Below are 14,614 nucleotides of genomic sequence, written 5' to 3'. Positions count from 1 at the left end.
GATCCCAGCTGGCTCCGCAAAGCAGGACGCCTCCCGACCGATCGATCGTCTTCATCCGCGCTGGTGAGCTCACCGGACTCAGCCGAAGAATCTTGCCGCGGCGACGTCCCCTGCCTCATTTGCACAAGCGGCTCCTCTTCAGGGCTCCTGGAAGCCTCCTCTTCAGCCCCGGGCTCAGTTCTCTCCATGGAAGAGCTGCTGGGCACAGTAGTACCCCCAGCTGCAGCAGGGACGCGCTGTCTCTTTAAGGGGGCGTGTCCCCCAGCCTGGGCCTTCACACTCTTCCTGCTGTGACGTCCCGCCTGCGATGTGGATGGTGAACCAGCAGAGGGCGCTCCCACCCCACCGCTGTTCGTAACTACAATCTCATCCAGCTGAGCTCCGCTCTGCGCAGCAGTGGCAGAGGGAGCCGAACGCTCCGGAGCCCTGTGTCGGCGGCTGGCGGGGGACGATGACGGCACCCCCCCAGTGAGTCTCCCTGAAGCCTGGGCATCCTTCTCTCTCTGGACAGCTGAGGGGCAGGGACGCCCCCCACTGCGCATCCCGCTGCGTCTCCCCCGCTGAGCAGCCCTCCCACACAGGACATCTACACGGGGGGGGGAGGGGGAGGGCTGCCGCATGCTCCGGCCTGAGCTGCGAGCAGTAGAAGAGCGCCGTGGGGTAGGATTCCTCCCAGGGCCCACACCGGAAGCATGAGCAGGCAGCCCCGCAGTAAGCCCTGGAGGGTCCCTGGGACAGGGGCTCCTTCTCGCTCGATGAGCCTTAGGGACAGGAGATGGGCTCAGGCGCTCCGGCGGGCGCACCTTTCTAGCTCGTTTCCTCCCCGGGGAAGAAGGGACAGGTGAAGTAGAAGATCCCGACCCCCCAAGCACGTCAGCCAGCTGCTGCTGCAGCCACTGAGGGCCCCGTTCGACTGCTGCGGCCCTGACCTGAGCTAACAAGGCCTCTAGCTCACTCATCTCCCTGTCTGTCTACCTGCAGGTGACCAGCACGTATGTCCCAAGAAGATGTCTCCTCTCCAAACTTCTCCGAGTGATGCAGAATCCACCCCCTACACCGGACCCCAACCTCTGAATCCAGCCCCCACCAACTTCTACCTCCAATCAGGTAAGAGCTGAACCTGTGACCCACCACTGACCTGACTGACCGTTCCCTGACCCCTGTTCCTCCCCTAGTCATGCATCCCCTCCGTCTATTCTCTCCTACGGGTCTCACTTTATATAGATAGAATTTATTACAGGTGAAAAGAACAGACATATGTTTGTGATAAAGATTGGTCCTGAGCTACGTGGCAGTCTGCACACATTTTAAGTAAGTAACTATCTCCACTATGCTCTAGATATGCCAGATTGGTTAATAGCAACAAAAAAAAACACAGCTAGAAGAGGACACTTCTCTGTCAGCAGTAGCAGTACAAGGACAAGCTGACTAGTACAATCGGAGGATGCACTGAAGATTATACACCAGAGGTAGCAAATTTTCTAACAGCCCTGGTGGAGTGCGCTTTGATTTGAAAAGGTGGAACTTTCCTCTTCATAAGCTTGAATAATTACTTGCCGAATCCACTTAACAATAGTAGATTTTGACGCTGCCTCTCCTTTTCTAGGACCTTCAGGCAACACAAACAAAACATCCGTATTCCGAACCTGAGCAGTCGCCTCCAAATAGATTTTGACCACTCTCACTACATCCAGAGAATGTAGTGACTTTTCTTCCGTGGAACAGGGTTCCGGAAAAAATGAAAGCAGAACAATATCCTGGTTTAGATGAAAACCTGAAACCACCTTCGGTAGAAAGCTAGGATGAGGACGCAATACTACTCTATCCTTGTGAATGATTAAATATATAAATAATGGTCCTTCTAAGTGTAATGTCCTACATACACAAGGTTAACCACCACTGCGCCTCGGAAACAGTCTAAATGATGATGATCACCAACTAGTAAAGTCTATCTATAGCTGCCACTTAGTGAATAACAATATATGAGTAATATTTCTAAATCTTGTGACGTGACTATGGTGTATTGCAACCCACGTGAAGAATAAAAATGTGGCGCTATCCTAATCACCCTCTCTGTGGTGTCACTGTTGACAGTGAATATCCTAATCTAATACACACTTTTAAAGTGTGTGAATAAAGTAAATAATGTGAAAAATAATAATAAAAAATATGATATATATATAATGAAGACAAAAAACACCATACACAATACAATACCTACAGTGACTCAGTGATGAAATTGCTAGAAAACCACAAATGTGTCACTCCTATAACCGTGTGTGTGACAATTCAATGTGCACACTCAACATAAACTACGTGACTTAATAAATAAAAGTCCAAAATAAGTGCACATATGTGTGAAAAAGAAAGTCCGTGATAAAAAAGTCTGTGATAAAAATGCAAAACAGTTGTGCCACAACAAATCCTTGTAGTTCCTGAAGTTAACTTGAACTTTCCACCACACCTCTGTGTTCAGTGTTCCCTCTCCCAATAGACAGTCTCTTACCAGCTCTGTGTGCCCCCACTTTCGTATGAGGCTAACAAGCAAAAGAGTTTCCAGGCAATCAGAAGGGGTTAAATGTATTCCATTCAGGGGCTCGTTCCATATGCAAATGAGAAAGAACTCCCAATAGTGTGATAACGTAAAACCTTTATTGTACACACTTCAAAATACACTTCAAAAGATTCACTCACATTGTGTCAACTCTATAACAGCATAACAAAAAATCCACGGCAATCTGTACACTGCAATCTCCACACAGCAACCTGGGTAGGCTTTCCTAAGACTTTCCTAAGGGGTGTGCGGTCGCGGAGGACCTTGACGCCGCTGGCGTGTAAAGGGGTCTATCTCACCCTCTCCTCGCTCGCTCTTCCAATGGGCCCTCCGTCTCCCCTGACAAGCGAACCGCAGCGCTTTGCTTCCTTCTGTCACACAGTATCTGGTGTTTTATCCTTCACTCGGCTTTGCCCCCGACATGTTTCGCTACAACTGTAGCTTATTCATGGGATAGGCCGCTCAGACTGTCATTCTAACTTTATAACCTCCCTACTCTCTATCTGACTAGGGGAATCACAGTGCGCATGTGCGTCCCGCGTATCCCGCGCATGCGCAGTCAGAGTGTCCCCGTAAGCGCAAACCGCAGCTGTTTACAGCTGTCAGTTCATAATACCATGCTGTCCTAAGCAGCGGCATCAGAATATTGACATCCCACTGCTCAGTCATCATTAGTATGGGAATCTCACAGCCCGATGACTACTCTAATGTTTTTCTAGGTATCCTGACATGTTTCTCAGAGCGCTCTATGCGCTTCATGCACAAAAAAAATTATAATGTAAGTGTGTTTTATCACCCATATATTATAAGGAGGGGTTTAGGAGTTCTCAAATCTAGTTGTTAATATCACACCTCATTGGTTTATAATATTCACTGTCCTCATGAGTATAAACCAAAAGAAGTATACAATCATGCATTAAACATCTATAAACCAGAAAATGAAACTTAAAAATGTGTAAAAATATATATATATATATAAAAATGGAAGAATAAGCTTGGCTGGCTCAAAAATAAAGTAGAATAAAATCAGACTTGATATATCTGATGTTACTGCATACACATCTATTACTGTTAATCAAAATTGAATAATTTTTGGAATATTAGTACACATCCCCAAAAATTATATAATAAAATAAAAAAATTAAAATTAAAATTCAATGACTATAAATATATCACATATCTCTATTTGTTAAAATACTCGTGTGATTTCCTGTGTGATTTTGGCTAATATATCTTCCTTATAACCCTTCTGAATGAATTTCTCCTTCAGAATATCTGATTGGGTTAGGAAATCCTCCTTCAAGGTGCAGTTCCGACGGATCCGCAACAGTTGGCCCTTCGGTATATTTTTTATCCAAGATGGATGATGTCCACTTGCCACCGACAAACACCGAAATTGCTGAAATCCCTAGAGAACAATGTCTGAAAGAAAAAGAAGTACAAAGTGAGGAAACCAGACATCAATTAAGCTTTATATCCGGGTTCCATTGCCAGTATAAGGATATTGAAAACATCTTCAGAAGATATTGGCATATCCTATGTAAAGATAGACACCTGGGAGACATCTTATCAAATCAGCCTAGATTTATATACAGGAGAGCCCCAAGCATAGGAGACCAAATAGTGAAAAAGATTTTGAATCCTCCAGATCCAAGACCCTTGTCCTTTAATTTTAGTGGTTTTTACTGCTGTAGGAAGTGTGTCTGTTGTAAGACAGTAAAGATTAGTAATAGAGGTGTTACCAATGTCACCAACAGAGAAGGGGATAGATTTGAGATTAAAGAGTTTAGCACATGCACCACTACACATGTCGTATATCTCATGTGGTGCCCCTGTGGATTGTATTATGTGGGTAGAACGAAAAGACAACTGAAGATTCGGATCAGTGAGCATCTGACCAACATAAGAAATGGTTACAAGTACCACAGTGTGTCTATGCATTTCAGGGAGAAACATCAACGGGACCCATCCTTACTACAATTTTGTGGCATAGATGTGGTGCACCCCTCCTGGAGAGGCTCGAACAGAGTAAGGGATTTGTCACGTAGAGAAACGGAATGGATATTCCTGTTTAAAAGCCTTACCCCGAGGGGGCTTAACATTGAACTAGACCTCAATTGCTTCATTAACGATTTTTAGCTGACTAGGCAAATCCCTTTTGGTATAGAATGGGTACATTATCCCCTGTTATTATGAAAACACTGTTTTTTGATATGTGGTCTCTATATTATTCCTCTACACATCCCAGAGTTGAATTTGAATACCCTGTAGGGTATATGAGCACTTCTTAGTGGTATGGAAATGTGTATTCTTGTATTAGGCAGCTTAGTTTTTTCATATAATATTTTCTGATTTTTTATAGGTCCCCTGTTTGAATTTTAATATCTTTTAGGATGTAGTCATACTGAAGTATCGAGTCATAACTACGCCAATTTTCGATAATGGATAGATTAGGATCACATTTTATATATTTTATATATTCTTATATAGTAATTATGGAATACAGATATGTCACTATTTTAATCGACTATTTTAATCGAGTATTTTAACAAATAGAGATATGTGATATATTTATAGTCATTGAATTTTAATTTTAATTTTTTTATTTTATTATATAATTTTTGGGGATGTGTACTAATATTCCAAAAATTATTCAATTTTGATTAACAGTAATAGATGTGTATGCAGTAACATCAGATATATCAAGTCTGATTTTATTCTACTTTATTTTTGAGCCAGCCAAGCTTATTCTTCCATTTTTATATATATATATATATTTTTACACATTTTTAAGTTTCATTTTCTGGTTTATAGATGTTTAATGCATGATTGTATACTTCTTTTGGTTTATACTCATGAGGACAGTGAATATTATAAACCAATGAGGTGTGATATTAACAACTAGATTTGAGAACTCCTAAACCCCTCCTTATAATATATGGGTGATAAAACACACTTACATTATAATTTTTTTTGTGCATGAAGCGCATAGAGCGCTCTGAGAAACATGTCAGGATACCTAGAAAAACATTAGAGTAGTCATCGGGCTGTGAGATTCCCATACTAATGATGACTGAGCAGTGGGATGTCAATATTCTGATGCCGCTGCTTAGGACAGCATGGTATTATGAACTGACAGCTGTAAACAGCTGCGGTTTGCGCTTACGGGGACACTCTGACTGCGCATGCGCGGGATACGCGGGACGCACATGCGCACTGTGATTCCCCTAGTCAGATAGAGAGTAGGGAGGTTATAAAGTTAGAATGACAGTCTGAGCGGCCTATCCCATGAATAAGCTACAGTTGTAGCGAAACATGTCGGGGGCAAAGCCGAGTGAAGGATAAAACACCAGATACTGTGTGACAGAAGGAAGCAAAGCGCTGCGGTTCGCTTGTCAGGGGAGACGGAGGGCCCATTGGAAGAGTGAGCGAGGAGAGGGTGAGATAGACCCCTTTACACGCCAGCGGCGTCAAGGTCCTCCGCGACCGCACACCCCTTAGGAAAGTCTTAGGAAAGCCTACCCAGGTTGCTGTGTGGAGATTGCAGTGTACAGATTGCCGTGGATTTTTTGTTATGCTGTTATAGAGTTGACACAATGTGAGTGAATCTTTTGAAGTGTATTTTGAAGTGTGTACAATAAAGGTTTTACGTTATCACACTATTGGGAGTTCTTTCTCATTTGCATATGGAACGAGCCCCTGAATGGAATACATTTAACCCCTTCTGATTGCCTGGAAACTCTTTTGCTTGTTAGCCTCATACGAAAGTGGGGGCACACAGAGCTGGTAAGAGACTGTCTATTGGGAGAGGGAACACTGAACACAGAGGTGTGGTGGAAAGTTCAAGTTAACTTCAGGAACTACAAGGATTTGTTGTGGCACAACTGTTTTGCATTTTTATCACGGACTTTTTTATCACGGACTTTCTTTTTCACACATATGTGCACTTATTTTGGACTTTTATTTATTAAGTCACGTAGTTTATGTTGAGTGTGCACATTGAATTGTCACACACACGGTTATAGGAGTGACACATTTGTGGTTTTCTAGCAATTTCATCACTGAGTCACTGTAGGTATTGTATTGTGTATGGTGTTTTTTGTCTTCATTATATATATATCATATTTTTTATTATTATTTTTCACATTATTTACTTTATTCACACACTTTAAAAGTGTGTATTAGATTAGGATATTCACTGTCAACAGTGACACCACAGAGAGGGTGATTAGGATAGCGCCACATTTTTATTCTTCACGTGGGTTGCAATACACCATAGTCACGTCACAAGATTTAGAAATATTACTCATAAATGATTAAATATAGCTCTTTACAAGAAGGAGCCGCCAGCTCTGATAACCTTCTTGCAGAAGAAATGGCAACCAGAAAAACTAGCTTACTTGTCAAAAAGACCAAGGGAATATGTCGTATCGGCTCAAAAGGCTGTTTCTGTAATGCCGACATAACTAAATTCAAGTCCCAAGGGTTCAGGGGTGCTCTAACCAGTGGATTAGGCCACGTTACCCCCTGTATAAAGCTTCGGACCAAAGAATGCAAAGCAAGCGCATGTTGAAACAATACCAATAAGGCCGAGACCTGGCCCTTGATAGTACTCAAGGCCAGCTTTATCTCTAACCCCATTTACAGAAAAGCAAGGATTCTACCTATGACATACTTTCTGGGATGCCAACCCCTGGATTCACACCAGGAAACATATGCCTTCCAGACTCTATAATAAATGACTCAGGAAGCTGGCTTCCTTGCATTAATCAAGGTAGATATCACTGAGTCTGAAAGCCTGTGATTCTTCAGAATGTGGGTTTCAATAGCCAAACCATTAAATGTAACATTTGTAAGGTAGGATGGAACACTGGTCCCTGCGATAGTAGGTCTGGACGTGGTGGTAGGGTCCATGGGGACCCCACCGCCATCTTTACTATTTCTTCATACCAAGATCTTCTGGGTCACGCTGGGGGAAGCACTGACTTCTTTTCCTGCTTGATCCTGTGAAGAAATCGTGGTAACAGCAGAATAGGAGGGAATGCATAAATCAGTGAGAACTGATCCCACGGGGTCACCAACGCATCTGTCCCGCATGCAAGTGGATCCCTTGTTCTTGATACAAAGTTATCGATCTTGTTGTTTAACCTGGATGCAAACACATCTACGTCCGGGATCACCCATCTTTGGCATATAGTCAGGAAGATGTCGGGGTGAAGAGACCATTCCCCCGGGAACAACTGCTGGCGACTTAAGTAGTCCGCCTGACAGTTCTTTACTCCTGGAATGAAGATTGCCTATATGCACGGCACATGCTTTTCTGCCCAGGTTAGGATCTGGTTTACCCCTCCCTGGGCTGCACGACTTCTGGTGCCCCCTTGATGATTGATATAAGCCACTGCTGTGGCATTGTCAGATTGGATCCTGACAGGAAAACCCTGCAACCTGAATGTCCAGGCTGTTAGGGCTAGGTACGCTGCCCGAATCTCTAGAATGTTGATGGGCAAGGTCTCGGTTCTGGACCATTTCCCTTGGACAGTCGTCTCCTCCAGAACTGCTCCCCAACCCGAAAGGCTGGCATCTGTTACCACCTTCCAGGTAACTGGTAAGAAGTATTTCCCTTTCCGCAGATTCTCGGGTATCAACCACCAACTGAGGCTCTGATGCACTATTGGTGACAAACGCATCGGAAAATCTAGGGTCAGGACTTTTTTGTTCCAGGCAGACAGGATACTGTTTTGCAGCAGTCTCGAATGAAACTGAGCATAGGGAACCGTTTCGAATGAAGCCACCATCTTTTCCAACAACCTCATACAAAGGCGAATAGAAGGGTTCTTTTTCACCCTGACTACCTGAACCAGCTCCTTTATGCCGCTGATTTTTGCCTGGGGTAAAAACACCTTCTTTTGGGTTGTATCTATAACCAAACCCAAGTACTCTAGTCTTCTTACTAGTTTTAAAGAAGATTTCTCTAGGTTGAGGACCCAACCTAGGTATTCCAGGTAGTTGACTGTGGTGACCAAGCTTTGGTCTAAGCGGGCTACCGACTGGTCTATTAAGAGCAGGTCATCTGGGTAAGCTATAATCATTATGCCCTGGGCCCTTAATCTGGCCAGAGGAGGGGCCAGGACCTACGTAAACACCCGAGGTGCAGTAGCTAGACCAAAAGGCAGAGCTACAAATTGAAAATGAAGTTTTTCCACTTCAAAACGCAGATATTTCTGATGAGCGGAGAAAAAAAGGTACATGCAGGTATGCATCCTTTATGTCGATTGATGCCAGAAGTTCTCCTCCTTGTAGGATGGAGACTACTGATCGGATTGATTCCATGCAAAAACATCAAATTTTTAGGAACCGGTTTAGATCTTTGAGATCTAGAATGGGTCTGACAACTCCATTTGGTTTTGGCACCGTGAAAATGTTTGAATAAAACCCCAACCCCTGCTCTTCCATGGGAACCACCATGATTACTTTTGGCCACAAAAGTCAGTCTAACGCTTGAAGGAGAGACTTCTTTTTCTCTGAGTCTTGGGGAACATTTGATCTGAGGAAACTAGGAGACGGGAATTCTCAGAACTCTAGTTTGTAACCTAGAGTTAGTGTGGAGAACACCCATCTGTTCTGAAAATCTTCCTGCCAGACCTTTGAGAACTGTAGCAGTCTTCCCCCTACTCGAACGAGCAGGAGCGCCCCTTCATAAAGAGGCTTTAGCGTTCTGTCTTGTAGGTTTCCTCCCCCACTACTTCTTTTGTCCCTGGGGTTGACTCTGAGTTTTACTGATGCCCCTGGCACTGGAGAAAGAGCCAGTTTAAATGAGGGACGTTTACTCCTTTTCTTAACTGGCAAAAGGGTACTCTTCCCACTTGAAATCTTTTGGATATAATTGTCCAAATCATCCCCAAACAGCCTAATGCCTTGTACACACGGTCGTAATTTCCAACGGAAAATGTGCGATCAGAGCTTGTTGTCGGAAATTCCAACCGTGTGTGGGCTCCATCTGACTTTTTCCATCGGAACTTCCGACACACAAGGTTTGAGAGCTGGCTATAAAATTTTGCGACAACAAAATCCGTTCGCGTAAATTCCGACTGTGTGTGGCCAATTCTGACGCACAAAGTGCCACGCATGCTCAGAATAAATTTCGAGACGGAACTGCTCGGTCTGGTAAAATTAGCGTTCGTAATGGATATAGCACTTTCGTCACGCTGCAATGTTTTAAATTGTTTAATGCAGCGCACTCTCTTCTTCTTTATAATGCTAGAAGAATGAAGTTGTTTTGCTGCTCATATTCACACAGACTTCTCACAAACTTCTTTCTTAATTATTTCTCGTGATTTCATGAATATAATATTTTATTTGTCACATCTCCCGAAAATTTTATTTTTTTTTATATTTTGTATTATTTGTTTTTATTTTTTTAAATCCTGATCTCCTGGTATTTTTTTTTTGATCTCCAGAATTGTTTTGGGTGTGTTTTGTGTGTCAAGTTACCACAACACGATTATTATCTTGTATTATTTAATCTCAAAGAGGTTGCTTGGTGTTGGTGTCTATTGTTAATTTCACATTGTATTTTTGACATTGTATTTTTGAAATGTACCTGCCTACTCACAAACAAACTGTCCTTTTTAAAGGAAAACACATAGGCGAGTATTATTTAAAAAAAATACCTTTATTAAGGGGTCATAACCAAAGAAAGAGGGAAGGCAACGCTGGAGAATCTGCTGAAATTGGTGAAGCCTTTGGCCCCCAGGGCACACATCAACTATTTTAATGCAAAATTGGTGGCCTGAGGAGTCCATATATAAGGGAGTACAATCTGGTCCAGAAGTCCAAGAGATCATAAACAGCAGCAGATGACATACATGTCCCCAGGCTGTGGTCATACAAGAGCCTGCATCTTTTGTCAGGCCAGACTGAACCCAGGGCCATTACTTTCTTGTCTTCCTTCCACTCTTCCTTCCAGGCTGTGGTTGTGGTGGTGGAGGTGTGGCAGGAGGAGGAGGAGGATGATGCAACTCACACAGGTGGGTATTGGGTGTGATTTGGCCCCTCACCCCCTTACTTAATGTTTCAAAAAGGATTTCCTCACACATGAGGCGTTGGCCCTTCTCCATGTCCTGCAGTTTGGTGGCAGCCATGCAGACAAAGGCCTCTTCACGAGTGGGGGTGGTTCTGAGGGCTGCAGAAGCCTCCCCAATCAGCCTAAGCGCTGACTCCTCCACGTTACTCCCCTTCCTGGGTCTTTTGGTTGGAAGGCGGAGGGGAGGGACCTGGGATTGTGTTAGGCTCCTACTGGGCCCGGCCTCCTCCTGGCTGCCACTAACCCCCGCCTCCTCCTGGCTGCCACATTCCACAGCCTCCTCCTGTGTGCCACATTCCACAGCCTCCTCCTGGCTGAGGTCTTCCTGTGTATGAAAAAGGGACATAGTTTTAGTTTTTTCTTCATCAATCACACACACAATTTTCATCTCATGACTGTTGCAAATTGAATGTTAACTATATAATATAAAAGATTATCATTCTGAGCCCAGCATTTTTCATTCTTGTCCCAATTATTTTTGGTCACTACTGTCTATTGATATGTAAAACGCTTTATTAAATCAGCAATTAGTGATCAATAATAAAATCTAAACATCATTTATTTATTGACCAGAAATCTGTAGAACAATGCTATACCTGACTCAAGCTGGGCTCCTCCACTTCTTCCTGGCTGGAAGTCCCAGGTTGGACATCGGAAGCCTTAGCTGGGGTGGAAGATAGGGTGGAAGGAAGAGTGGAAGGAAGGGTTGAAAGGGATTTCTGACTTCAGTCTGGTCTGACAGAAAACGAAGTCTCTCATAGTACCACAGCCTGGGGACATAAACATCATCTGCTGCAGCTCCTGATCTCTGGGAATTCTGAACCTTCTTGCGCTCCCTAAGATAAGTGCTCCTCAGGCCACCAATTTTGGCTTTTAAATAAGGGATGGTTGCTGTGGGGACCACCGGCATCACCAACTCCAGCAGTTTCTCCAGCACTGCCTGCCTCTTTTGTTTATTATTATATTGTGGGTGTTTGACCTGCCATAGACAGGGCCGCTCCCTATATTTATCTATGAACAGAGGGAGGAAGTTGTGGTCATTGAAGCCATCCATTTTATCTGCAATACACAAGACAAACCCTAATGTCAAGCTAAAGTCTCCTAATCTTGTCCCAATATAGGCCTCAATCTACAAGCAGTATAGGCCCAAGTTAAAATTGTACCTTCGTTATCACGGTCGGTGCTTCCGATACTCCTTCCTCCGCTCACAGATTGTACGTACGACGCACGCGTGAAACTCTGCCCGTTCTTTCTAGTCTATTCCCCGCCCCTTCTCTTTCGGCACAGTGGGAAAGAGCACATGGTGGAGACACAACAGGTGCGTGATAATTCCAGCAATGAGGAGGAGGAGGAAAGCCCAGAGCCAGAAACATCACAATCCCGCAGGAGAAGATTTAAGGCCTCAAATATGGCCTTTGTTGAGATGGTGGACATATTGAAAAGGTCAGACTATGACGGAAAGCATGGACCTTACCCCAACCCAAATGTCAGAAAGGCCAAGATCATGGCGAAAGTTGTGTAGAGTCTGCACCGGAATTTTGGGGTATGACGATCCAAGGATCAACTGAGGAAGCGGTGGTCGGACCTCAAATTAAGGGAGCACGATCAGTATAGAAGGATCAGGAGAATGCTGCAAAAAAGTAAGTAGTTGTCCTGTGTTCCTATTCTTTATTTTTATTATGTTCGTGCTGCTCCATGTGCTTTTTTTTACTGTTGTAAAGTTTAAAATGGCAACTTTCATGTTCATGGACACATTATTCGTTCGTAAGAAACATTGTTCGTTTGGCCACTAAAACACCATGTTTTGGCCAGATGCAGTTCAATACATTTTTTCTAGCCTACTTCTCTTAAAATAAGTTGGTTGTCTATATGGGTTTGTAACTAGAATGAAATGCAAACTAGATTCTGTGTAAGGAGAGGACACTCAGCAGCTGTTTACACATCTGGATACAGGAGCACTAGTGTGGGACACCAGAACACCCTTTTTTTTAGGGGGCCCACACAGGTGCTCCAGTGTATACTATAGGGGTGTCTCCATCTGTGAAGCTTGTACAAAACAGGTAAGTATTCAAGCTTGACAAAGGACAAAAATATTTCTTCATCTTGGAACTCTGCCAAAAGAGACAATTATACCCCACTTCCAAGCAATGTTTCATACTCCTATTTCTGGCCTCAAATATCTGTGCTAAGTATACCTATTTTTTTTTACATAGGAGAGAAAAGACTCGGAGGACACCACTCATCAGAGGTGACCAGGGACTCCCCACCTCAGGAAGAAGGGGAAATCCCCCAAACCCAACCAGAGGAGGGAGACGTTATAGAAATTGTCACAACAGGTGAGTGTCTGCAACCTCAGCCTCAGGTAAGAGATGGATGCCTGCATATTTATAATACATGGTGTGTGTTTTGTTTGTTTGTTTGTTTTAGGTGATCGTGATGTTGTGGAAGAGGAATGTAATTTCACAAGTGAAAGTGCCCAGATCCTCATCGGGGAGATCATGGGGTGTAATAGGGATTTAGAAACCCTAAAGAAAAACATCAATGATGTTCAAAACAAAATAAAGAACATCATTGATGTTTTAGGGAGAATATAAAACACCCAGAAATCCCTAACTTATTGCAGGTTTATTTTTTTTTTATGACTAATTTTTGACGTTAGAAAAGCCAAGTTTTGAAGATGCACACAGTGTGTCAACATGTGCTATCTGCCATCACGGGAGATCAATGTACGCGTTTTGTGGGTGCAACCCCTTCGATTATAAAGGAGCTGAGAGGAAGGGGTTGCACCCCCAAAACATGTCTCTTGATCCCCCATTATGGCAGCTAGCACATGTTGACATTAGGCAATTTGTGTGCATCTTCAAAATTTGGCTTTTCCAGGGGTGACATCGCCCCATCTGCTGAACGCAATATCAAACACAGTTTATAAATACTCATGTCTGATATTGCCTTCCAGAGTTGTGTATTGTTTTATGGTTTTAAACATGCCTGTTTTACCTATTAAAGGCTATTTTGTAGAAATGTGAACTCAAAAAATTTTAGACAACAAATATGTTGGTTTGTTAAAAATACCTTTTATAAACGCACGTGTGATTGTGCTTTGAGTAAAAATTTGGATAATGACCAATGTGTGGCTTCTTCTTTCAATGCTCAAAAGCAGTTTTTGGAGTAAAGTTGTTTTTTTCCCTGACAGTGGTTGCTATTTACTAAAGGCAAATCCACTTTGCACTACAAGTGCAGTTTCAGTGCAGTTTCAAGAGCACTTTTAGTGCAAAGTGTATTTTCCTTTAGTAAATAACACCCACAGTGCTTTATAATTTTACACAATCACGCCATTTTCAGGACTTGTCAGCAATGCATTACATACATTAACAACAAAAACAAGGTGAGAGTAGCAGACCCACAACATACTTTTATAATATTAGCCGAATAAGATATTGTCACCTCATGTCTGAAATAAATTTCGTTTGCACTGTTGAATCAAAAGGCCAACTAAATAATACCATTAAAGGTGGGGGGGGGGGCATGTCCAGGATGGCAGAGGGAGCAGACGTGCTTGTCTGAGCTCCCTAAGACCGGATGATTTTATCCTGATTTACAGGGTGTAAACCCCACAATATTGCCTACACTAGATCCCTCCTGGTAGGGAGATCATCTGGGACCAATTTGGGATGAATCGGCCAGCAGAAATCCTCAAAACAGGCGACTGGGCTGCACTTCACGGACTAGGCCAAAGCCGCGGCCTCGCCTAGAAAATTCTGCCCGCGGTCTTGCACGGACGGCGCGGTTCCGGTCCGGAAGTCGCCAACGGAGGTTCCGGAGGGCTCCCCCTGTTCATCTCTACTCCTGGTGCCTTCCCTGGGGTATGCAAACAAGAAAGAGTTAGTCCAGATCCTGGAAAAAGGCCACAAAGCCCGACATCACAGACAAGGCCGCAGCCGGGGCCTCGACTAAGACTCCTGCCAGGATGGAGAACC

At 43.6% G+C, this 14,614-nt stretch overlaps 1 long non-coding RNA gene across 1 annotated transcript; it reads left to right on the top strand.

The window, feature by feature from the left end:
* Window positions 1-344: 344 nt before the first annotated feature.
* On the top strand, window positions 345-1,107 carry LOC141107258 (uncharacterized). The gene is made up of 2 exons (XR_012235845.1): window positions 345-468; window positions 982-1,107. It is a non-coding gene; the product is annotated as an uncharacterized lncRNA (long non-coding RNA).
* Window positions 1,108-14,614: the final 13,507 nt, after the last annotated feature.

The sequence above is a fragment of the Aquarana catesbeiana genome, linkage group LG09, assembly GCF_042186555.1.
Source record: "Aquarana catesbeiana isolate 2022-GZ linkage group LG09, ASM4218655v1, whole genome shotgun sequence".
NCBI lineage: Eukaryota > Metazoa > Chordata > Amphibia > Anura > Ranidae > Aquarana > Aquarana catesbeiana.
The sequence above is the reverse complement of the archived record's forward strand: the minus strand, read 5'-3'. Positions and strand labels throughout refer to the sequence as shown.